The following is a 27,306-nucleotide window of genomic DNA, read 5'->3' on the forward strand; positions in this document are numbered from 1 at the left end:
TAACAAAATAGATAAGAAAAAAGTTAAAGAGGTAAATATAACACTAGAAAAGTTAGGCATGATAGATATTTGGAAAAAACTAAATGAAGACAGAAAGGAAAGCACTTTCTTCTCAGCAGTCCATGGAACCTATACAAAAAATTAACCATATATTAGGACATAGAGACCTCAAATTCAAATTCAGAAAGGTAAATGCATCCTTTTCATCTCACAATGCAATAAAAATTGCATTCAATAAAAAGCCAGGGGAAAATGCACCAAAAAGTAATTGGAAATTAAATAATATCATCCTAAAGAATGAATGAGTGAAAATCAGTTCCAAGTGATCTGTAATGAACAGAACTAGTTACATCCAGAGAAAGAACACTGGGAAATGAGTATGGACCACAACATAACATTTCTACTCTTTCTGTTAATGAATGCTTGCATTTTTTTTTGTTTGTTTTTTTTTTCCTCAGGTTATTTTTACCTTCTTTCTAAATCCAGTCTTTCCTGTGCAACAAGATAACTGTATAAATATGTATACATATAATGTATTTAATATATACTTAACATATTTAACATGTATGGGACTACCTGACATCTAGGGGAAGGGGATGGGGAAAAGGAGGGGAAAAGTTGGAACAGAAGGTTTTTGCAAGAGTCAATGTCAAAAATTTACCTATGCATATGTTTTGTACATAAAAAGCTATAATAAATAATAAAATTTAAAAAATACAGAGAGATATTATCTATCTATCTATATCTATATCTATATATGTAGAGAGAGAGAGAACTTCATAAACCTTAAAGTGCTATATCAACATTAGCTAACATTATTATTTCATGTAAATCCCAGAATTAGTCAAAAGGAGTATAGGAAATATAAATAGGAAAAAAATGGAAAAAATAAATGGGAAAAAAATAAGAATGAATGGGTGAAACAAAATCATAGGCACAATTAATAATTTCACCCAAGAGAATGACAATAATGTGATAACATATCAAAATGTATGGGATGCAGCCAAAGCGGTAATAAAGGGAACTTTTATATTTCCAGAGGCCTACTTGCATAAAATACAAAAAAAAAAAAAAATCAATCAATTACGTATGCAACTAAAAAAGCTAGAAAAAGAGCAAAGTAAAAACCACCAATCAAACACTAAACTTGAAATTCTAAAAATAAAAGGAGAGATTAATAAAATTGAAAATAAAAAAAATAACTATTGAAATAAACAAAACTAAGAGTTGGTTCTATGAAAAAAACAACAAAATAATTAAACCCTTGGCAAATTTGATTAAAAAAAGGAAAAGAGGAAAATCAAATTGTTAGTATTAAAAATGAAAAGAAAAATCTTTCCAGTAATGAAGAGAAAATTAAAGCAATAATTAGGAGATACTTTGCTCAACTTTATGCCAATAAATTTGATAACTTAAATGAAATGGATGAATACCTTCAAAAATATGAATTGCCTAGATTAACAGAGGAAGAAATAAATTGGTTCAATAGTCCCATTTTAGAAGAAGAAATAGAACAAGCTATTAATCAGCTCCCTAAGAAAAAATCCCCAGGACCAGATGAATTTACGTATGAATTCTACCAAACATTTAAAGCACAATTAACTCCAATGCTATATAAACTTTTTTGAAAAAATAGGGAATGAAGGAGTCCTACCAAATTCTTTTTTATGACACAGACATGGTACTAATACCTAAAGTAGGTGGAATAAAAACACAAAAAGAAAACTATCATCAATCTCCCTAATGAACATTGATAGAAAAATCTTAAATAAAATATTAGCAAAAAGATTACAGAAAATCATCCCCAAGATAATACACCATGACCACCAAGGATTTATACCAGGAATGCAAGGCTGGTTCAATATTAGGAAAACTATTAACATAACTGACTATATCAATAACCAAGTTAACAAAAACCATCTTAATAGATTCAGAAAAAGCATTTGATAAAATCCAACACCCATTCCTATTAAAGATATTAGAGAGTTGAATAAATGGACTTTTTTCTTAAAATAGACAGTAGCATTTATTTAAAACCATCAGCAAGCATCATAAATAATGGAGATAAATTGGAACCATTCCCAATAAGATCAGGGGTGAAACAAGGTTGCCCACTATCATCATTACTATTCAAAATTGTATTACTAATGCTAGCTTTGGCAATAAGAGATGAAAAAGAGATTAAAGGAATTAGGGTATGTAATGAAGAAACCAGTTTATCACTCTTTCCAGATGATATGATGGTATACTTAGAGAACCTGAGAGATTCTACTAAAAAGCTATTAGAAATAATCCACAACTTTAGCTAAGTTGCAGGATATAAATAAATGCACATAAATCCTCAGCATTTTTATACATCACTAACAAAATCAAACAGCAAGAGATACAAAGAGAAATTCCATTTAAAATAACTGTTGATAGTATAAAATATTTGGAAATCTATCTGCCAAGGGAACGTCAGAAACTATATGAGCAAAACGACCAAACACTTTCCACAAAAATATATTCAGATCTAAACAATTGGGAAAATATTTAGTGCTTTTGGATAGGTTGAGCGATTATAATAAAGATAACAATATTACCAAAACTAATCTATTTATTTAGTGCTATACCAATCATACTCCCAAGAAATTATTTTAGTGACCTAGAAAATATAACAACAAAATTCATCTGAAAGAGGAAAAGATCAAGAATTTCAAGTGAACTAATGAAAAAAAAATCAAATGAAGGTGGCCTAGCTATACCTGATCTAAAACTATATTTATCATAAAGCAGCAGTCACCAAAACCATTTTGTATTGGCTAAGAAATAGACTAGTTGTTCAGTGAAATAGGTTAGATTCACAGGACAAAATAGTCAATAACTATTGCAATCTAGTGTTTGACAAACCCAAAGATCTTAACTTTTGGGATAAGAATTCACTATTTGATGAAATTTCCTGGGAAAATTGGAAATTAATATGGCAAAAACTAAGCATTGACACACACTTAACACCATACACAAGATAATATCAAAATGAGTTTATGATCTAGGCACAAAGAATGAGATTATAAATAAATTAGAAGAACATAAGATAATTTACCTTTCTGACCTGTGGAGGAGGAAGAAATTTATGACCAAAGAAGAATTAGAGATCATTATTGATCACAAAATAAAAAACTATTTGAATATATCAAGTTAAAAAGCTTTTACACAAACAAAACTAATGCAGACAAGATCAGAAGGGAAGCAATAAACTGGGAAAAATTTTTACAGTTAAAGGTTCTAATAAAGTCCTCGTTTCTAAAATATATGAATAAATTACTCTAATGTATAAGAAATCAAGCCATTCCCCAATTGATAAATAGTCAAAAGATATGAACAGATAAATTTTGGGTGATGAAATTCAAACTATTTCTACTCATATGAAAAGGTGTTCCAAATCATTATTGATCAGAGAAATGCAAACTAAGACAAATCTAAGATACCACTACACATTTTTTAGATTGACCAATATGAAGAAAAAGTAATGATGGATGTTGGAGGAGATGTGGGAAAACTAGGACACTGATACTTTGTTGGTGGGGTTGTGAATGGACCCAATCATTCTGGAGAGCAATTTGGAAGTATGCTCAAAAAGTTATCAAACTGTGCATACCCTTTGGTCCAGCAGTGTTACTATTGGGTTTATATCCCAAAGAGATATTAAAGAGGGGAAAGGGACCTGTATGTGCAAAAATGTTTGTGGCTGCCCTTTTAGTAGTGGCTAGAAACTGGAAATTGAATAGATGCCCATCAATTGGAGGATGGCTAAGTAAGTTGTGGTAGATGAATGTTATGGAATATTATTGTTCTGTAAGAAATGACCAGCAGGATGAATTCAGAGAGGCTTGGAGAGACTTATATGAACTGATGCTAAGTGAAATGAGTAGAAACAGGAGATCATTATACAATTCAACAACAATACTATTTCAGGATCAGTTCCAGTGGACATGGCTCTCTTCAACAATGAGAGGATCCAAATCAGTTCCAATTGCTCAGTAATAAACAGAACCAGATACATCTAATAAAAGAACACTGGGAAATGAGTGTGGACCACAAAATATCATTTCTACTCTTTCTGTTTTCTGCTTCCTATTTTTTTCTTCTCAGATTATTTTTATCTTCTTTCCAAATTTAATTTTTCTTGTGCAGAATGATAACTGTATAAATATGTATACATATATTGTATTTAACATATACTTTAACATATTTAACATGTATGGAACTACCTATCATCTAGGGGAGGAGGTAGAGGGAAGAAGGGAAAAAGTTGGAACAGAATTTTTTGCAAGGGTCAATGTTGAAAAATTATCCATGCATATGTTTTGTCAATAAAAACTGTTGGAATCCTTACTAACTGCTAAGTAATTAGAGTTGATCTAATCTTACAAGAAGTTGTTTTGGCCAGAACCTGAAACAAGGTACTAAGTAGAACTAATCAAGACAAGGCTTGTGTTCCCACCTTTACTCATTGGACTCCACAAGTATGCTAGCTTCACAAAGTACACTTTCTAACTTCAAGAGAGTTCACACCTCCCTTAAAGTCATTGGGCCAGAGAGCACTATGGGAGAAAACCCATAATCCCATTCTCTCAGAAGAGGCAGATAAAAAGCCAGCGATGAAGGATCTATGGCAGAATACATTTTTTCTTCTTGGCTGGCTGATCGCGCTAGACTCGAGAGAAACGACTCTGCTGCAGAGAACACTTTTGACGGACTTCAGTGGAGCTACGCCAGAAGCCCTCTCTCCGCGGCAAGTGTGGCTGGGCTCCCCAGAAGGAGATAAGAGAGATCTTCCATCTCTGTTGGAGGCAGAAGAAAACAGAGGCAGAGGCTGAAGGACAGAACCTTGGGATTTGGAGACATCCGAAGGGCTCTAAGCCTCTAAACCGGCTGTGCCCTGAGAAGAACAAACTCCAACATTTGAACTCTAACAAAAAACCATAATAATAATAATAATAAAGAAATGAATAACATCTATTAGAAAAATAATCATTCCCTTTAATTGGAGAATATTTGGAAATGGTGGGTAATAATAGGGAGCATACTATATAAAAGAGGGTCTTTGACAGACAGAAAAAGAGAGAGAGAGAGAAAATAAAGAAAAAGAAAACAAAGGAGGAAGAGAGATTGATAATAGGTAGATATTGGTGTAGAAAGGCATAAATATGGATATGCATGCGTATCCATATATTTAAACAAATTATATTGATATGTATTATAAGAGTAAAACATATAGAGAGCTTGGACTTTTCTCAAAGTCATACATATAATAAATATTATGAAGAATCTAATAACTACTAATTCAAAATTTAATAATGTCTTCATACCTTCATGCCACTCACAATTATACTTAATGTTGTAGGTATTGTTGATAGAGAATTGGAGTTTTTTTTTTTTTTTTAGAACTGGAGTTTCTAATAAAAACATGTACATTTAAGTAGATTTTATAATCACTGGATCCTAATCTCTGTCAGGAACCCAATGTCTCTCAGTTGAACAACTTTACTTGGATGTTCCATTATTACCTCAAATCTGGCATGTCTAAAATATAACTCAGTCTCCCATTATCCTCATTTTCTAAATGTTCTTATATTGGCAAAGAAAGAGAGATCCTTCTGACATCTGAGGTTAATAAATTTAGAGTCACCCTTGACTCTCCTCTCTTTCTCTTATTTCACATCTCATCACTTGTCAAAGTCTATCAATTCTATTTTCACATTTTCTTGTATCAGTATCTTTTTCATTTAGATGTATACTAATTTGGCATTCTTTCTATGTAAATAGTGGTGACCTCAAAAGAAAAAAAATAGAGAATTTATGAGATGTGAATATATGATACACACATCGGAATGGGATGAATATATACACCAGAAATATAGTAGGAAAAGAATTAAATGAACATTATTTGTATAATAAAGAAATGTCTGGATTCTTATTCCTAATTTTTAAAACATTTTCTTTCAAAAGTAATTTTATTGAATACTGTATTTAAAGGTGGGCTTTGATGTCTTAATGGTTTTATTGCCTTCATTTGACTACCTAATTTGAATAGCTAGGTCAAGAATTGTTTGTATACAAATTTAAAACATTTTTAAAATGCATTGCTTCTTAGATAGTCTATTACTACTTGGTAAATAGTAGTAGTAAGTAGCTAGAAGATAATAGAACCTCAGAGTAATAGAATTCTAAGCAAATCATTGGCCTGTTGATTTCTTCTAAGAATTTTTTTATAGGGCCCCATTTCTGTAACTAAGTGGTTACCAAAAATTGTGCATATAATCAGTAAATATTAATGATGAGCTAAGAAAAAAAAGAAAGAAAAAAAGTTTGAAAATTAGTGCCCTACTTAGGATGGAAAGAGACTAGACAATGAACTCCCAGGAATCAAAGTTCTTAAACTTCAAAGTCCACATTTTTCTATTCAGAATTTATCTAAAATGTTATTATCATGAAGGAAATCACTTATGAGCCACAACTAAATATCCCAAGAAATCTTAACTAAAACTGAATGAAAGTAAATATGGTACAAGGTATTACCTACCTTACCTTACAAGGTATTAAGGTGGTACAATGACTAAATCTGAAGTTAGAAGAAGTAGTTAATTCATTTAATCACCTTAAGACTTTGTTTTCATCTATAAAATAATGTGTTTACATTAAATGACTCTGATGTACATAGTAATTTTTGATTTATGACCCTATCAACTAAAAAGGACTTGCAATTAGAAGCCTTTGAATACTTGGAATACAATTATAACTAGGACATTGTTCAGAAATCTGCTGAATTTTTTGCTTATATATAAAATATGTTTTCTGGAGTGATTATTGCTTATTAAATTAGTACTAACTAATTGTTATGGATCTATTTAATTAAATTTAAAAGGGCAGTGCTTTTATTACAAGATCATTTGGCCCTGAAAAATATGCTTATAATAAAAGTGTTATCCAAGTGTCACATCTTAGTGCAATAGTTAACTAAATAGTAATTATCAAAAACATACTTAATGAATTAGAATAATTGTTTTCTGGAGATAAAGTGTAACAGTCCTCCAAGTACACACATAAGCAACTTTTAAATATTTATTTTTCTGGTTTAGTACATTTTAATTATTTTATTCTGTCTACAACAAATTTCATTTTTGTCCCCCAAAAATATTTTTGTTGTATAAAGTGAATATTGGTATTTGAAATGACTTACTTTAAAATACATAAAATACATTACATATTGCATGAAACTACACTTGTGGTCACATCTTTTTCTATAGAAGCCAATTGTCTCATATTTTTCCAACTGCCTTTTCCCAGGTACATAGTCATAATTTATACAATTCCCATGAAACAGATTTTTATACCATATACCCCTTAGGGAACAATCTATCATCTTGGCTAATCTTGTTCTTATTGCTATTACTAGCTTCAGGAGAGAGTGGAGAAAACAAAAGCCTGGAAATCAAAAGAATGGGGGATCTAGTAATTGCTCTTCCACTAAATTGTATTAACTATCAAGCTTCTTAAACTTTTTCAACTCATGAATCCTTTTTGCCTAGAATTTTTTATATGACCCTAGGTGTGTGTGTGTGTGTGTGTGTGTGTGTGTGTGTGTGTGCAGAATAGGTATACAAATCAAACATTTACTGATAATAAGTCAAAATTTTGTGACCCTCACCTTTAAATTATGAGATCTCCCATGCAGTTCTATCTAAGTTATGACACTCTATGACTAAGTCTCAGTTTCTTATTTGTAATTAGAAAAAAAAATGAACTAGGTAATAACTTAGTACCTCATCTTCTCTAATATCTGTGTAAGTCTTTTGGTAATATACCTTCAATGTGCTACAGGCATTAACTGGCATTAAATTAGGAATAAACACATACGGATATACACATAATTTTTAGAGAAAAAAATAGCAGTGAACTGATTGGAAAGAACTGGGGACCAGTATCTGGAGATATGAATTCTAGTGCTGATTCTGTCATTACTTGTGTGACCTTTGACATTATTTAAACTATTTTGGCCTATTTTTCCTTTTGTGGAATGGAGTCTGTAGACATGATTGCCCCATTCAAGTCTAACATTTTGTGATTCTATAAAAAATTAAATTAAGTGAGTACCTAGGAAAAGAGCCAAAGAAAGAAAAAAGAAAGCAGAAAAGGAAACATCTATTTAAACAGAGGGACTAAAACAAAGACAAAAATTGAAATAAGCAAATGAAACAAGCAAAACCTTGAGAAATTTCAGTTGATTCTGGTGATCCTTTCCCTGAAAGTGGCCAGTTATCCTGGTGACTACTCTCTTCTTGATTCTTTGTGTTTTGATATTCCCTAGAGAGATAAGCATACTGCTAAGTCTCTCTTTTGTTTCTTTCTTAGCTTCTCTGATAGATTAAAACCAGCAGTCAGTCTTGAGCATTCCCAGTAGCTCAGGCCATTTTTCATTAAAAATTGAAAGCAGTGGCAGAAAAAAAAAATCCAGGTTACTATACAGTGGTTGAAAGCTAAATCTAGTTTTATACTGAACATCTGTCTTCCCTTTCAAATTTCCTCAGCTAGGATTCTTTTCTATGGCATACATGGTTAGGACGAAGTGGTTTTGCTATTATTAGGATGATATGCCCTCAGCCACTTAGTAATCTTAATGTAGTGCAGACTCTATCTATCTAGATAAATTGATTGCAGGCTGGTCTGAACAACTTCTGGGATCTATTTACATGCCAACAAGGAATTTGTTTTTGAATGGCAACAATACATAAAAATTATGTAATAGCCAAAAAGTAAAAGTATATTATTATACATATATGTGCATGAATGTATGTGTATATATAAATCTATGCATATACACATATGTACATATGGATATATAGATATATACACATTAAGACATACACACAATATATGTGTGTTTATGTATATATGTGTGCATTATAGATCTATAGACATAGTTGTTCAGTCATTTCAATCATATCTGAATCTTCATGCCTCCATTTAAAGTTTTCTTGACAGAGATACTAGAGTGGTTTATCATTTCCTTCTTCTGATCATTTTATAAATGAGGAAACTGAGGCAAACAGGGCAAAGTGACTTGCTCAGGTTCACATAAATATTAAGGAACCTGGGGTTAGATTTGAACCTATAAAGATAAGTCTTCCTGATTCCAATCTCAGTGTTTTATGCTTTATCTATTGAGATAACTAGCTATATCTATGTATATATAGATAATTATCTACATTTCTATGTATTTATCAGTGTGTAAGTATATGTATGTGGGTGTATACAAACATGTACACATGCCCATCTATCAATATGTTTCTTTTCCAAACAATGAGTCAACAGTCACAGAAACCTCAACCAGTCAAGAGAAAAATGATCATAGATGTGATATCACAAAATATCTAACAGGTCAATTTACACATGAGCAAACTACAACCTAGATATATATATATATATGTTTCTATAGAATTGCATAAGCAATAAATGGCAGAACTGTAATTCAAACCCAAATTCTCAATTATTTGTCCACTAGAAAACAAAGATTCTCCATGTCATTTCAACTCTCTTGAATCACATATTTATTCAAAACTTAAATGTTTTCATTCTCATAATTTAAATGTTTTTTTTACTTCCTCAGCATCTACCATAGTGCATGGGATATCATAGAAAATGTCTATTGATTGATTGATTTATATCCAACTAATGGTGACCTCAAAAGAAAAAAAAATAGAGAATTTATGAGATGTGAATATATGATACACACATCGGAATGGGATGAATATATACACCAGAAATATAGTAGGAAAAGAATTAAATGAACATTATTTGTATAATAAAGAAATGTCTGGATTCTTATTCCTAATTTTTAAAACATTTTCTTTCAAAAGTAATTTTATTGAATACTGTATTTAAAGGTGGGCTTTGATGTCTTAATGGTTTTATTGCCTTCATTTGACTACCTAATTTGAATAGCTAGGTCAAGAATTGTTTGTATACAAATTTAAAACATTTTTAAAATGCATTGCTTCTTAGATAGTCTATTACTACTTGGTAAATAGTAGTAGTAAGTAGCTAGAAGATAATAGAACCTCAGAGTAATAGAATTCTAAGCAAATCATTGGCCTGTTGATTTCTTCTAAGAATTTTTTTATAGGGCCCCATTTCTGTAACTAAGTGGTTACCAAAAATTGTGCATATAATCAGTAAATATTAATGATGAGCTAAGAAAAAAAAGAAAGGAAAAAAGTTTGAAAATTAGTGCCCTACTTAGGATGGAAAGAGACTAGACAATGAACTCCCAGGAATCAAAGTTCTTAAACTTCAAAGTCCACATTTTTCTATTCAGAATTTATCTAAAATGTTATTATCATGAAGGAAATCACTTATGAGCCACAACTAAATATCCCAAGAAATCTTAACTAAAACTGAATGAAAGTAAATATGGTACAAGGTATTACCTACCTTACCTTACAAGGTATTAAGGTGGTACAATGACTAAATCTGAAGTTAGAAGAAGAAGTAGTTAATTCATTTAATCACCTTAAGACTTTGTTTTCATCTATAAAATAATGTGTTTACATTAAATGACTCTGATGTACATAGTAATTTTTGATTTATGACGCTATCAACTAAAAAGGACTTGCAATTAGAAGCCTTTGAATACTTGGAATACAATTATAACTAGGACATTGTTCAGAAATCTGCTGAATTTTTTGCTTATATATAAAATATGTTTTCTGGAGTGATTATTGCTTATTAAATTAGTACTAACTAATTGTTATGGATCTATTTAATTAAATTTAAAAGGGCAGTGCTTTTATTACAAGATCATTTGGCCCTGAAAAATATGCTTATAATAAAAGTGTTATCCAAGTGTCACATCTTAGTGCAATAGTTAACTAAATAGTAATTATAAAAAACATACTTAATGAATTAGAATAATTGTTTTCTGGAGATAAAGTGTAACAGTCCTCCAAGTACACACATAAGCAACTTTTAAATATTTATTTTTCTGGTTTAGTACATTTTAATTATTTTATTCTGTCTACAACAAATTTCATTTTTGTCCCCAAAAATATTTTTGTTGTATAAAGTGAATATTGGTATTTGAAATGACTTACTTTAAAATACATAAAATACATTACATATTGCATGAAACTACACTTGTGGTCACATCTTTTTCTATAGAAGCCAATTGTCTCATATTTTTCCAACTGCCTTTTCCCAGATACATAGTCATAATTTATACAATTCCCATGAAACAGATTTTTATACCATATACCCCTTAGGGAACAATCTATCATCTTGGCTAATCTTGTTCTTATTGCTATTACTAGCTTCAGGAGAGAGTGGAGAAAACAAAAGCCTGGAAATCAAAAGAATGGGGGATCTAGTAATTGCTCTTCCACTAAATTGTATTAACTATCAAGCTTCTTAAACTTTTTCAACTCATGAATCCTTTTTGCCTAGAATTTTTTATATGACTCTAGATGTGTGTGTGTGTGTGTGTGTGTGTGTGTGTGTGTGCAGAATAGATATACAAATCAAACATTTGCTGATAATAAGTCAAAATTTTGTGACCCTCACCTTTAAATTATGAGATCTCCCATGCAGTTCTATCTAACTTATGACACTCTATGACTAAGTCTCAGTTTCTTATTTGTAATTAGAAAAAAAAAATGAACTAGGTAATAACTTAGTACCTCATCTTCTCTAATATCTGTGTAAGTCTTTTGGTAATATACCTTCAATGTGCTACAGGCATTAACTGGCATTAAATTAGGAATAAACACATACACATATACACATAATTTTTAGAGAAAAAAATAGCAGTGAACTGATTGGAAAGAACTGGGGACCAGTATCTGGAGATATGAATTCTAGTGCTGATTCTGTCATTACTTGTGTGACCTTTGACATTATTTAAACTATTTTGGCCTATTTTTCCTTTTGTGGAATGGAGTCTGTAGACATGATTGCCCCATTCAAATCTAACATTTTGTGATCTATAAAAAATTAAATTAAGTGAGTACCTAGGAAAAGAGCCAAAGAAAGAAAAAAGAAAGCAGAAAAGGAAACATCTATTTAAACAGAGGGACTAAAACAAAGACAAAAATTGAAATAAGCAAATGAAACAAGCAAAACCTTGAGAAATTTCAGTTGATTCTGGTGATCCTTTCCCTGAAAGTGGCCAGTTATCCTTGTGACTACTCTCTTCTTGATTCTTTGTGTTTTGATATTCCCTAGAGAGATAAGCATACTGCTAAGTCTCTCTTTTGTTTATTTCTTAGCTTCTCTGATAGATTAAAACCAGCAGTCAGTCTTGAGCATTCCCAGTAGCTCAGGCCATTTTTCATTAAAAATTGAAAGCAGTGGCAGAAAAAAAAAAATCCAGGTTACTATACAGTGGTTGAAAGCTAAATCTAGTTTTATACTGAACATCTGTCTTCCCTTTCAAATTTCCTCAGCTAGGATTCTTTTCTATGGCATACATGGTTAGGACAAAGTGGTTTTGCTATTATTAGGATGATATGCCCTCAGCCACTTAGTAATCTTAATGTAGTGCAGACTCTATCTATCTAGATAAATTGATTGCAGGCTGGTCTGAACAACTTCTGGGATCTATTTACATGCCAACAAGGAATTTGTTTTTGAATGGCAACAATACATAAAAATTATGTAATAGCCAAAAAGTAAAAGTATATTATTATACATATATGTGCATGAATGTATGTGTATATATAAATCTATGCATATACACATATGTACATATGGATATATAGATATATACACATTAAGACATACACACAATATATGTGTGTTTATGTATATATGTGTGCATTATAGATCTATAGACATAGTTGTTCAGTCATTTCAATCATATCTGAATCTTCATGCCTCCATTTAAAGTTTTCTTGACAGAGATACTAGAGTGGTTTATCATTTCCTTCTTCTGATCATTTTATAAATGAGGAAACTGAGGCAAACAGGGCAAAGTGACTTGCTCAGGTTCACATAAATATTAAGGAACCTGGGGTTAGATTTGAACCTATAAAGATAAGTCTTCCTGATTCCAATCTCAGTGTTTTATGCTTTATCTATTGAGATAACTAGCTATATCTATGTATATATAGATAATTATCTACATTTCTATGTATTTATCAGTGTGTAAGTATATGTATGTGGGTGTATACAAACATGTACACATGCCCACCTATCAATATGTTTCTTTTCCAAACAATGAGTCAACAGTCACAGAAACCTCAACCAGTCAAGAGAAAAGTGATCATAGATGTGATATCACAAAATATCTAACAGGTCAATTTACACATGAGCAAACTACAACCTAGATATATATATATATATGTTTCTATAGAATTGCATAAGCAATAAATGGCAGAACTGTAATTCAAACCCAAATTCTCAATTAGTTGTCCACTAGAAAACAAAGATTCTCCATGTCATTTCAACTCTCTTGAATCACATATTTATTCAAAACTTAAATGTTTTCATTCTCATAATTTAAATGTTTTTTTTACTTCCTCAGCATCTACCATAGTGCATGGGATATCATAGAAAATGTCTATTGATTGATTGATTTATATCCAACTAATTGATAGCCAATTCAATCATGTAAGATTTCCTAATAACAATTAAACTACTTACTTCCTTTATGGAATGAACTTTTTGTACTGATCCCTTCTGAATATAACCACAAACCAGGACAAAACTCTAGAAAAGTAAAATTGACTCTTCCTTGGAAATTTTTTGAGGTTATTTGCAAAGTAAAAATATATTCTTTTCCATGAGTCATAGAATTTATAACCAAAAACTACGAAGCAGATCAATACCTTCTTTACACACACACACACACACACACACAAAAAAAGTTTTGTCTCAGTTTCTATATGAAATAAATAATATTCTGCCCTGAATTCTTCAACTTCAAATTCAGTATTTACTTTACACATTTATTTTTCTGGCTGTACCATATACCTCTACATTTTATATATATAATCAATTTTTGTGCTTCATTTTCCAAACTCTTGAATATTTTCATAATTCTGCAAAATACTTTTTTTTCCTATTTTTCTTCTATTTCTCTTACTTGATTTTTACAATCTTTTTTGAATTCTTCCAAGAGAAACTTTTTTTTTAATTTTTATTTAATAATTACTTTATATTGACACTCGTTTCTGTTCCGATTTTTTTTCCCCTCCCTCCCTCCACCCCCTCCCCTAGATGGCAAGCAGTCCTTTATATGTTGGATATGTTGCAGTATATCCTAGATAACAATATATGTTTGCAGAACCGAACAGTTCTCTTGTTGCATAGGGAGAATTGGATTCAGAAGGTATAAATAACCCGGGAAGAAAAACAAAAATGCAGATAGTTCACATTCGTTTCCCAGTGCTCTTTCTTTGGGTGTAGCTGCTTTTGTCCGTCATTTATCAATTGAAACTCAGGTCTCTTTGTCATAGAAATCCACTTCCATCAAAATATGTCCTCATACAATATCATTGTCGAAGTGTATAATGATCTCCTGGTTCTGCTCATTTCACTTAGCATCAGTTCATGTAAGTCTCGCCAGTCCTCTCTGTATTCATCCTGCTGGTCATTTCTTACAGAACAATAATATTCCATAACATTCATATACCACAGTTTGCCCAGCCATTCTCCAATTGATGGGCATCCATTCATTTTCCAGGTTCTAGCCACTACAAACAGGGCTGCTACAAACATTTTGGCACATACAGGTCTCTTTCCCTTCTTTAGTATTTCTTTGGGATATAAGCCCAATAGAAACACTGCTAGATCAAAGGGTATGCACAATTTGATAATTTTTTGGGCATAATTCCAGATTGCTCTCCAGAATGGCTGGATTCGTTCTCAACTCCACCAACAATGTATTAGTGTCCCAGTTTTCCCGCATCCCCTCCAACATTCATCATTATTTTTTCCTGTCATCTTAGCCAATCTGACAGGTGTGTAGTGGTATCTCAGAGTTGTCTTAATTTGCATTTCTCTGATCAATAATGATTTGGAACACTCTTTCATATGAGTGGTAATAGTTTCAATTTCATCCTCTGAAAATTGTCTGTTCATATCCTTTGACCATTTATCAATTGGAGAATGGCTTGATTTCTTATAAATTTGACTCAGTTCTCTATATATTTTGGAAATGAGGCCTTTATCAGAACCTTTAACTGTGAAAATGTTTTCCAAGTTTGTTGCTTCCCTTCTAATCTTGTTTTCATTAGTTTTATTTGTACAAAGGCTTTTTAATTTGATGTAATCAAAATTTTCTATTTTGTGATCAGTAATGGTCTCTAGTTCATCTTTGGTCACAAATTTCTTTCTCCTCCACAAGTCTGAGAGATAAACTATTCTATGTTCCTCTAATTTATTTATAATCTCGTTCTTTATGCCTAGGTCATAGACCCATTTTGATCTTATCTTGGTATATGGTGTTAAGTGTGGGTCCATGCCTAATTTCTGCCATACTAATTTCCAATTATCCCAGCAGTTTTTATCAAATAATGAATTCTTTTCCCAGAAGTTAGGGGCTTTGGGTTTGTCAAACACTAGATTGCTATAGTTGACTATTCTGTCTTGTGAGCCTAGCCTTTTCCACTGATCCACTAATTTATTTCTTAGCCAATACCAAATGGTTTTGGTGACTGCTGCTTTATAATATAATTTTAGATCAGGTACAGCTAGGCCACCTTCATTTGATTTTTTTTTTCATTAATTCCCTTGAGATTCTCGACTTTTTATTGTTCCATATGAATTTTGTTGTTATTTTTTCTAGATCAATAAAATATTTTCTTGGAAGTCTGATTGGTATAGCACTAAATAAATAGATTAGTTTAGGGAGTATTGTCATCTTTATTATGTTCGCTCGGCCGATCCAAGAGCACTTAATATTTTTCCAATTATTTAAGTCTGACTTTATTTGTGTGGAGACTTTTTTATAATTTTGCTCATATAATTCCTGACTTGCCTTTGGTAGATAGATTCCCAAATATTTTATGGTATCAACAGTTATTCTGAATGGAATTTCTCTTTGTATCTCTTGCTGTTGGGTTTTGTTGGTGATGTCTAAAAATGCTGAGGATTTATGGGGATTTATTTTGTAGCCAGCTACTTTGCTAAAATTATGAATTATTTCCAATAGCTTTTTAGTAGAATCTCTGGGGTTCTCTAGGTATACCATCATATCATCTGCAAAGAGTGATAGTTTGGTTTCCTCATTGCCTACTCTAATTCCTTTAATATCTTTCTCGACTCTTATTGCCAAGGCTAGTGTTTCTAATACGATATTAAATAATAATGGTGATAGTGGGCAACCTTGCTTCACTCCAGATCTTACTGGGAAAGGTTCCAGTTTTTCCCCATTGCATATGATGTTTACTGATGGTTTTAAATATATGCTTCTGACTATTTTAAGGAAAAGTCCATTTATTCCTATGCTCTCAAGTGTTTTTATTAGGAATGGATGTTGGATTTTATCAAATGCTTTTTCTGCATCTATTGAGATGAACATATGGTTTTTGTTTGTTTGGTTATTGATATAGTCAATTATGCTAATCGTTTTCCTAATATTGAACCAGCCCTGCATTCCTGGTATAAATCCTACTTGGTCATAGTGTATTATCCTGGTGACGATTTTCTGTAATCTTTTTGCTAATATTTTATTTAAGATTTTAGCATCAATATTCATTAGGGAGATTGGTCTATAATTTTCTTTCTCTGTTTTCAGCCTACCTGGTTTAGGTATCAGTACCATGTCTGTGTCATAAATGGAGTTTTGTAGGACTCCTTCAATCCCTATTTTTTCAAATAGTTTATATAACATTGGAGTTAATTGTTCTTTAAATGTTTGGTAGAATTCACATGTAAATCCATCTGGTCCTGGGGATTTTTTCTTAGGGAGATGATTGATAGTTTGTTCTATTTCTTTTTCTGAGATGGGACTGTTTAGGATATTTACTTCTTCCTCTGTTAGTTTGGGCAAGCTATATTTTTGGAGGTATTTTTCTATTTCATTTAAGTTGTCGAATTTATTGGCATAAAGTTGGGCAAAGTAACTCCTAATTATTGCTCTAATTTCCTCTTCGTTAGTGGTGAGTTCTCCCTTTTCTTTTTAAGACTAACAATTTGATTTTCCTCTTTCCTTTTTTTAATTAGATTTACTAAGGGTTTGTCTATTTTGTTGGTTTTTTTCATAGAACCAACTCTTAGTTTTATTAATCAATTCAATAGTTTTTTTTACTTTCAATTTTATTGATCTCACCTTTTATTTTTAGAATTTCAAGTTTAGTGTTTGACTGGGGGTTTTTAATTTGTTCCTTTTCTAGCATTTTTAGAGTGGTGGATCAGTGAAATAGATTAGACATATACAACACAGTAATCAAGGCTTAGAGTAATTCACTATTTGATAAACCACCAAACCAGCTTCTGGGATAAGAATTCACTATGTGACAAAAATTGCAAGGAAAACTGGGGAATAGCATCAGAAAATTAGCATAGACATACATCTTATACCCCATACCAAACTAAGTTAAAATGAGTACATGATTTAAGCATAAGGGTAATATCATAAGCAAATTAGAAGAACAAGAAATAATTTACCTATCACATTTTTGGAGAAAGGAGGAATGTATAACCAAAAAAGAACCCGGGAACATTATGAAAGGCAAAATGAACAACTTTGATTACATTAAATTCTAGTAACTTTTTAGTAGAGTCTCTGGGGTTCTCTAAGTATACCATCATATCATCAGCAAAGAGTGATAATTTGGTTTCTTCATTGCCTATTCTTATTCCTTTAATCTCTTTCTCAACTCTTATTGCTAAAGCTAGCAGATTACATTAAATTCAATGGGTTTTGCACAAAGAAAATCAAAGAAACAAGATTAAAAGGAAAATACAAAGCAGGTAAAACATTTTTACAGATAGTGTTTCTGATAAATGTCTCAATTCTAAAACATATAAGGAATTGTGTCAAATTTATAAGAATACAAGTCATTCCCCAGGTTATAAATGGTCAAAGGATATGAACAGATAAATTTCTGATGAAGAAATTAATGTCTATAGTATATGAAAAAATACTCTAAATCACTACTGATTATAGAAATGCAAATTAAAATAACACTGAGGTACCACATCATACCTCTCAGATAGGCTAACATGTTAGAAAGAAACATTGATAAATGTTAGAGGAGATGTGGGAAAAATAGGATACTAATGAATTATTGATGGAGTTGTAAAATGATCCAACCATTTTGAAGAGCAATCTTCAACTATGCCCAAAAAGCTATAAAACTAAGTATACTCTTTGACCAAGAAGTGTTATTACTGGGTTGGAATCCCAAGGAAATCATAAAGGAAGGGAAAAGGACTAACATGTGCAAAAATGTTTGTAGCAGTTCTTTTTGTGGTAGCAACGAATTGAAATTGAGTGAATGCCCATCAATTGGGAAATGTCTGAACAAGTTGTGTTACATGAAAGTAATGGAATATTACTGTTCTATAAAAATGGAAAAGCTAATTTTAGAAAGGCCTGGATAAATTTACATGAACTGATGCTGCATGAAATAAGCACAACTAGGAATACATTGTACACAATAGCAGCAAGAATGTGTGATAATCAATTATAAAAGACATGATTCTTCTAGTGGTTTGTGATCCAAGGTAATCATAATAGACTTTAATTAGAAAATTCCATCTACATGCAGAAAAATTTCTATAAAGATTGAGTGTACATCAACACATGCTATGTTCATTTCTTATGTTGTTGTTTTTCCCTCTCCCCCCACCATGATTTTTCCTTTTTGTTCTTATTTTTGTCTCCTAACATGAATCATAAAGTAATATGCATTAAATAAATTACAAGGGAAAAGAAAAATTAAGTACTGCATTTGTCAAAAAAAAAAAAAAGCAAAATAGACACCTGAGCAGAGGAAAAAATAAAAAAGGTAAATATAATAAACATAAACGTGAGAATAGGATGGGAGGAAATAGTTGGTCATCATAATTGTGGATAGCTAGTGAGTTCAGTAGGAAAAGTAGTGCTTTTGAGCCAAGAAGACTCATCTTCATAAGTTCAAATATGACCTCAGAAACTTCCTAAATATGAATCCTGGACAAGTCACTTAACTATGATTGCCTAATTTTCTTCAGCTGTAAAATTATCTGGAAAAAGAAGTATCAAACCACTGTCATGTCTTTGTCAAGAAAATTACAGATGGGATCATGAGGTATCAGACATGAGTAGAAATGACTGCCTGAACAACAAATAATAATTATTAATGGCTATAGGATGGTCTAACACATAAAATGGGAGAAGATAGCAAAACAAATTAGAAACCAGAATCTAAATCTTTTATGTGTACAAAAAACACTCTTAAAACAGAAAACTATGACCTAGAAAAAACAACAAAGTTCATATGGAAAAACAAAAGGTCAAGAATCTCAAGGGAACTAATGAAGAAAAAAATCAAATGAAGGTGGCCTAGCTGTACATCTACAATTATATTATAAAGCAGTGGTTTCCAAAACCATTTGGTATTGGCTAAGAAACAGACTAGTTGATCAGTGAAATAGGTTAGAGTCAAAGGATAAAATAGTCAATAACTTTAATATCCTAGTGTTTGACAAACCCAAAAAACCAGCTTTTGGAATAAAAATTCGCTGTTTGACAAATACTGCTGGGAAAATTGGAAATTAGTATGGAAGAAACTAGGCCTTGACCCACACTTAACACCGTACAGTAAGATAAGGTCAAAATGTGTTCATGACCTAAACATAAAGAATGAAATTATAAATAAATTAGAAGAACATAAGATTTTTTACTTCTTAGGCCTGGGAGGAGGAAGTAATTTATGACCAAAGAAGAACTAAAAGATCATTATTGATCACAAAATTGAAAATTTTGATTATATCTAATTGAAAAGTTTTTGTACAAACAAAACTAATGCAGACAAGATTAGAAGGGAAGCAATAAACTGGGAAAACATTTTTGCAGTCAAAGGTTCTGATAAAGGCCTCATTTCCAAAATATATAGAGAATTGATTCTATTTTTATAAGAAATCAAGCTATTCTTCAATTGATAAATGGTCAAAGGAGATGAATAGATAATTCTCAAAGAAATTGAAACTATTTCTAGCCATATGAAAAGATGCTCCAAGACATTATTAATCAGAGAAAGGCAAAATAAGACAACTCTGAGATATCACTACACATCTGTCAGACTGGCTAGAATGACAGGGAAAGGTAATGCAGAATATTGGAGGGGATGTGGGAAAACAGGGACATTAATACATTGTTGGTGGAATAGTTGATACATCCAACCATTCTGGAGAGCAATTTGGAACTATGCTTAAAAAGTTATCAAATTTTGCATACTCTCTGATCCAGCAGTGGATATGGGCTTATATGCCAAAGAGATCTTAAAGAAGGGAAAGAGACCTGTATATGCAAGAATGTTTGTGGCAGCCCTCTTTGTAGTGGCCAGAAACTAGAAACTAATTGGATGCCCATTAATTGGAGAATGGCTGAATAAATTGTGGTATATGAATGTTATGGGATATTATTTTTCTGTAAGAAATGACCAGCAGGATGATTTCAGAAAGGCCTGGGGAGACTTACATGAACTGATGTTAAGTAAAATGAGCAAGACCAGGAGATCATTACATACTTCAACAACAATATTATATGATCATCGATGGACATGTCCCTCTTCAACAATGAGATAAACCAAATCAGTTCCAATAGAGCAGTAATGAATTGAACTGCTACACCCAGTGAAAGAACTCTGGGAAATGAGTGTGAATCACTACATAGAATTCCCAATCCCTCTATTTTTTGTCCACCTGTGATTTTTGATTTCCTTCACAGGTTAATTGTACACCATTTCAAAGTCTGATTCTTCTTGTGCAGCAAAATAACTCTATGGACATGTATACAGATATTATATTTAATATATACTTTAACATATTTAACATGTATTGGTCTACCTGCCATCTGGGGGAGAGAGTGGGGAGAAGGAGGGGAAAAACTGGAACAAAAGGTTTTACAATTGTCAATGCTGAAAAATTACCCATGCATAGTTCTTGTAAATAAAAAGCTATAATAAAAAATTTAAAAATAATAAAATGAAAAACCCAGAAAGCTATATAGAATTAAAACAAGTAGCTGAAACAGAATCTATTATTATGCAACTAAAGTTAAAATAGGCCAAAATAAAAATCATAATCTCAGAGAAAATAAAAGTGAAAATAGAATAAAAAAATAATTAATTAAAGAAATTTCATTTTGATAAATAATACTGCAGACAATGAATTGATACCAAAATTGAACATACATGCTCCATATGGCATGTCATCAAATTCTTAAAGGAAACATTCTATGATTTATATGGGGAAATAAGCAATAAAACAATAATAGTAGGATGGTTCAATTTATACCTTTCAGAACTAAACAATAAAGTAAATAAGAAGAAAGCTAAGGAGATGCATAGAATTTTAGGGGGAAAAAAGTAATTTGTGATGAATTACTGTGGAATATTGAATAGGAGTCCAAGAGAATACATCTATTTTTCAGCTATGTATGGCACTTTTAGAAAAAATGTCCATGTGTTCTGCATAAAATATGTTTTCAAAATTTAGCATGAGCATATGGAGAAGATAGAAGAGAAAAGTTTTAAGCTAGATAATTCATTGAGGAATAAAAAAGAGAGTTCTAGATATTAATAGACAACTTATAAAAATTTCTATGTGTTAAAAATAAACAATTATTAAATCTCAAAAGAAAGATCAATGAGTAATGGTGAAAAAGGAAGAGTATTTTTATGAAAGAGTAGTGGTAAAATATTGCAGCATGACCAATGTAGAGGTATCAAACTTGTGACCTTCTAGTTATATGTAGCTTCAAGATGCCTGAATGTTACAAGAATTACATTAAAATATAATTGGGAAAAGTTTAACATTATAAATAAAAATGCAATAAAATTGATGTGAATTTATAGGTTTCTAAATCAATTTGTGTTTTGTAGAGCATAGTTTCTTAAACAATGGGTAATGATTGTTAAGTCAAGCTAGCTCCCTGAAGGCCTCAGGATCAGCCAGAGTCAGAATAAGTAAAAGTCCTTGGTTTTTAGGGGGAGAAGCAGGCAAACTGCCAAGAGTTATGCCAAAGATCTCCTCTTAATCTTGGAGTCCACCTTTCTCATCTTTGTCCTGCCATCAAATCATTCTGGCCTGTCTCACCCCACCCTCTCATCCTTGCCTACAATTATCTTAACATCAAACATTGAGTAAGCACCAAACAGTGAAAAGAGTCATTTATCCAAAACATATGCTGATAGAGTCATTGTCCAACATTGAATAGGTAATTAGCCTTAAGTACTTGGTTGTCTGATTCAAGTACACCTTTTCATAATTTCAACCCTTTACAAATAACTTCATGTGGGATCATGTAACTGCATGTGGGTGTCAAAAATAATTGATAACAGTAAAAGGTATAAAATATTCCATCAAGATTTAATTCTTTATCTAAAAAAAACCACATCCATGCCATAATATGCAAATTGGTTTTCATCTTAATATCAAATAATTGTTTTAAAACAAATTTCTTTATGTTTTGTTATCAGCAAATGTTTGATCTGTATTCCAATTTTATTTATCTATATATCTGGAGTTGTGTAAAAATATCTCATGCAAAAAGGCATCATGAGCAGAAAAAGTTTAAGAAGCCCTACTGTAGAGATTTAGACTTCACTACTATAGTTGATAGAAAACTGTCTTCAAAACAAAGAAGACCTGTAATTAAAGACATATTCTGCTTCTGACACATTCTAACTTTGTGACATTCTGACCTTGCTAGCTACTTAAAACCATGATTAGAAAGAAAGTGCTGAGCAAAAGGGTAAATGGACTTTTTTTTTCACCTTGAAGTTACCTATTACAATAAAATCACAGAACCAATTTCTATTCCTATATTTTCAGCATCCTCTAGCAACTACAAAAATTTATCACATATTTGGCAATAAAGAAATTGCCAACAAATACAAAAAGGCAAAAATTTAAAAATATATTATCTGGTATTATGTAAAAATTAATAAAAATGATAATATACCAGAATATGTGAGACACAAGTAAATTAGTCATAAAAATAAAATGCATATTCATGAAAAATTTTATCTACAGATTTGAACTATGAAAGATCAATGAAGTAAGTATGGGATCTAAAATACTAGGGGAAAAAAGTAATATAACTTTTTAATAATATCTACCATTTGAGTAACCTGAAGTTCATGAATTGGTTCAACCACTGAATTCTGAGATTCTCGGGTCAAAGTCCCCAGGTAACAAAGCCTGTTAATTATACCATTACTTGAACAATGAGACCTTACAACTTTTCAGAGATATATTTTAGTTAAGTGAAATTCAGAAGATTTGAACTTTAGTTCTATCTTTACCTTTAAGAATATATGACATTACATAATCTTATGTGATGGGAAAAATCAAATATTTATTTAAATTTTCTTAGAAGTCAGTATCATTGAGACTTTTGTGTTTACATCTAATCTCTAATTTGAATACTTAAATCTTCATATTTTACAATTCTGATAAATTCCAGTCATTCTGAAATTGCTTTTGCATTTTCTTCTTTTTCTACAATTCTCTTTTTCAATGAAATAAGACTGTCATTTACTTTTTTTCTGATTGTTTGTAATAATCATTTTCTTAAAAATATAGATTAAAGATAAATGAAGCATTATTTGAATTTCCTTAAATAAAATGAAGCAAAGCATTTTGGGTTTTTAGAATACAGAGAGAAAGAGAAGAAGGAAATAAGAAAGTGGTAGAGACAGAGATGGATGTATGCTGTGCAAATGGATTTCAGGAATTTTGCATTTGGATATATATTTCTTTCACTGCCTTTTAAAGGAGAAAAGGCAGTAAGGATGTAAAATTTCAATTCATCCAACACAAAATTGCTGAAAAGTTGGTTCTTTTAGTAATATGGTCACCTTTTTTATTATGTGTTTAGACATCCTTAACCCACAGTTTATGAAGTCCAAAACTAAATGATGTTGCTTATAATATGCAAATAGATCATACCACACAATTTCTTGAATGCAGTGAGAATTTCAATGAAAGAAAACTTTAAATCAACATTATGATTTCTCAATATATAAAAAAGAGGATTTTTAGTGAATATTTATCTCCATACAATAAAAATGATAAGAGAATATAAAGGAAAAACAATGCTACTTATATATTTGTATATAAATACATGGTGCTTATTTTAAGTATTTACTAATGTATCATGCTCTGTTTCCTTACATATAAATCTGAATAATAATTTTTAAAATACACCAATTCTTTGGAGATTTTTATTTTCATTTTTATTTATTGGCTTAAATGTTATTTTGTGAATTAGACAGCTTGAGGTCTTCTTTATATTTGCTACTGCCTTATTATATAACATTAAATATAATAAGTATAAATAAAGTTTTAATAGGACAGCAAGACTCTTAGATGAAAGGATATAAATGAGAATTTCATTTGCCACTAGAAAACCATCATTGTACACCCACCCACACCCACACATACCACCACCACTATCACCATCACATTTTTTTTTTTTTTTTTACAATTTAGTGATTCCAGAATCATAGAAAAAAATGTCAAAGCTAGAATCAAACAAGTTTTGTTAGAGACAGATATTCATTTGAAAGTTATGTCAAAAACTGCTTCTACATGATGCCAAACATTTGGATAAAAGCTGAAAATTCTGTATGGTTATACCAATAATTAGAAATGATAAGAGTGAAAAATGCTAGTAAAAAGAATTCATCTAGATAGAAAAACAAATATAATGTTTCGATATATATGGAGTGGAAAAGCAAAATAATAAATTTAGGAAACATTTATTGCAAATATGACACATAAAACTTTGAAATTTAGATATACTCAAATAAACATTTTAAATGTATGTGCGTCACAGACCTGACTTTGACCATTATATGGACTAAAACTTTCGATAAACCTATAAACCAGACTTAGGCATATGTAGTTTGTTTTATTTTCCAGAATAGATAAATGAATACTCTCTAACAAAGTTATTCATGTAAAATATGGGTTATCAGATGTGAGACAACCTTTATTTTATCTTATAGAAAGTAAGCAAAGGGATTCAAAGAAGCACATTAACAAATTCAAATACAATTTCTTTATTATAGCTTTTTATGATAGAACATTTGAATGAGTAATTTTTCAACATTGTCCCTTGAAATAACTTCTATTCCAACTTTTCCCTTTCCTCCCTCCACTTCCTCCCCTAGATGGCAGTCAGTGTCATACATGTTAACATGTTAAAGTATATCTTAAATACATATATGTATACACATCCATATAGGTTTCTTGTTGCTCAAGAAAAATTGGATTCAGAAAGGTAAAAATAACCTGGGAAGAAAAACAAAAATGCAAATAGTTCACATTCATTTCCCAGTGTTCTTTCTCTGGGTGTAGTTGGTTCTGTCCATCATTGATCAATTAGAACTGAATTGGATCTTCTCATTGGCAAAGATCCAAATATGATTTTTAAAAAATCAAATAGCACATTATGCTTTTTATACCCTCAATATGCTTGAAACATAATTTTCTTTAGTTCTTCAAATGCTGGTTGATTCTCATTGATGAGTTGTTTCATGAAAGATAATACCATTATGGCAAGATTCTTCTATTTGGCTGTTGCCAATCTCTTAACTAAAAATATTTCAACTAACAAAATAATAAAGAATGGATTTCAGTTTTTCTCAGAAATTCTGGGTGGGAGATATGCAGTCCCAACCCAGGCTGCAATCTATGAAAATGAGTAAACAAGAGAAAAATTTTCTGATCATTGAAAGTCATTTTGGTGATAAGGAAAATCAAAACACATACTTAGAAAAGGATAACAGAATAAAAGCTCCTACATCCAAAGCCTCCAAGAAAAAAAAATAGGGTTCACACTACAGAGAGCTTAAAAGTAATTTTGAAAATCAAGAGAGAGAGGAAAAATTAGGAAAAGAATTGAGAGTGGTGCAAATGGAAATACAAAAAATTAATGATGAGAAGAATGCCTTAAAAAAGTAAAATGAGTCAATTGGGAAAGAAGATACAGAAGTTCATGAGGAAGATAATTCCTTAAAATTAGAATTGAGGAAATGGAAGCTAAAGATTAGATGAGAAATCAAGATACAATAATGTAAAACCAAAAAATATATATTTTTTAAAAATGTCTATCTCATTAGAAAAAAACAACTGACTTGGAAAATAGATACAAGAAAGATAATTTAAAAATTATTAGTCTATCTGAAAGTCAAGATAAAAAAAAGAGCTTCAACATCATTTTTCAAGAAATTGTGAAGGAAAACTCTCCTGACAATTAAGAACCAGAGGGTCAAATGGAAATTTAAAAAATACACCAATCAACTCCTAAAAGAGATCCCAAAATGAAAATTCCCAAGAATATTATGGCCAAATTCTGGAAATCCTAGGTCAAGGAGAAAGCATTGCAGGCATTCAGAAAAAAAAAAAAGAAAAAAAGAAAAAAAGAAAGAAAGAAAGAAAGAAAGAAAGAAAGAAAGAAAGAAAGAAAGAAAGAAAGAAAGAAAGAAAAAAGAATAATGCAATTATAGTGGAGTCACAGTCAAGATAACACAAGATTTAGCATCTTTTACAATTAAAAAAAAAAAAAAACTGGATAGAGCTGAATGAAAAAATTGATTTTCAAACAGGGTTCCAGAGAAACATGAGGAAGTAATCAAGAAAGTGATATCACAAAGCACCAAATAAGGTTTATCTGTTTACAATCCTAAGTAGGGGGATGGTAACCTGTAACTCATCAGAATTTTCTCATTATTATGGAGGTTATACAAAATTATATATAGACAGAGGATATGAGTGTGATTTGGATATGAAGTGAACAAAATTTTTTTAATGATTAAATTAAGGTATGAGGTATATAATATATATCTTATATAAGGTATGAGAGAGGAATGTAATGATAAAAAGGGAAAGGGAGTAGACTGTCATAAAAAAAAAAAGAAAAGATTTTACAGCAGAGGAGAAGAAGGGGAGGAGAGAATAAGTGAGAGAGCCTTACTCTCAGGATAATTGGCTTAAGGGGGAAATAACATATATACTCAGTATATTTATAGAATCTATCTTATGCTGCAGTAAAATAGGAGGGAAATAGAATAGGAAACGCAGGAGAGGGTGATAAAAGAAAGGGTATGT

Source organism: Antechinus flavipes, chromosome 2 (genome assembly GCF_016432865.1).
Source record: "Antechinus flavipes isolate AdamAnt ecotype Samford, QLD, Australia chromosome 2, AdamAnt_v2, whole genome shotgun sequence".
Taxonomy (NCBI): Eukaryota; Metazoa; Chordata; class Mammalia; order Dasyuromorphia; family Dasyuridae; genus Antechinus; species Antechinus flavipes.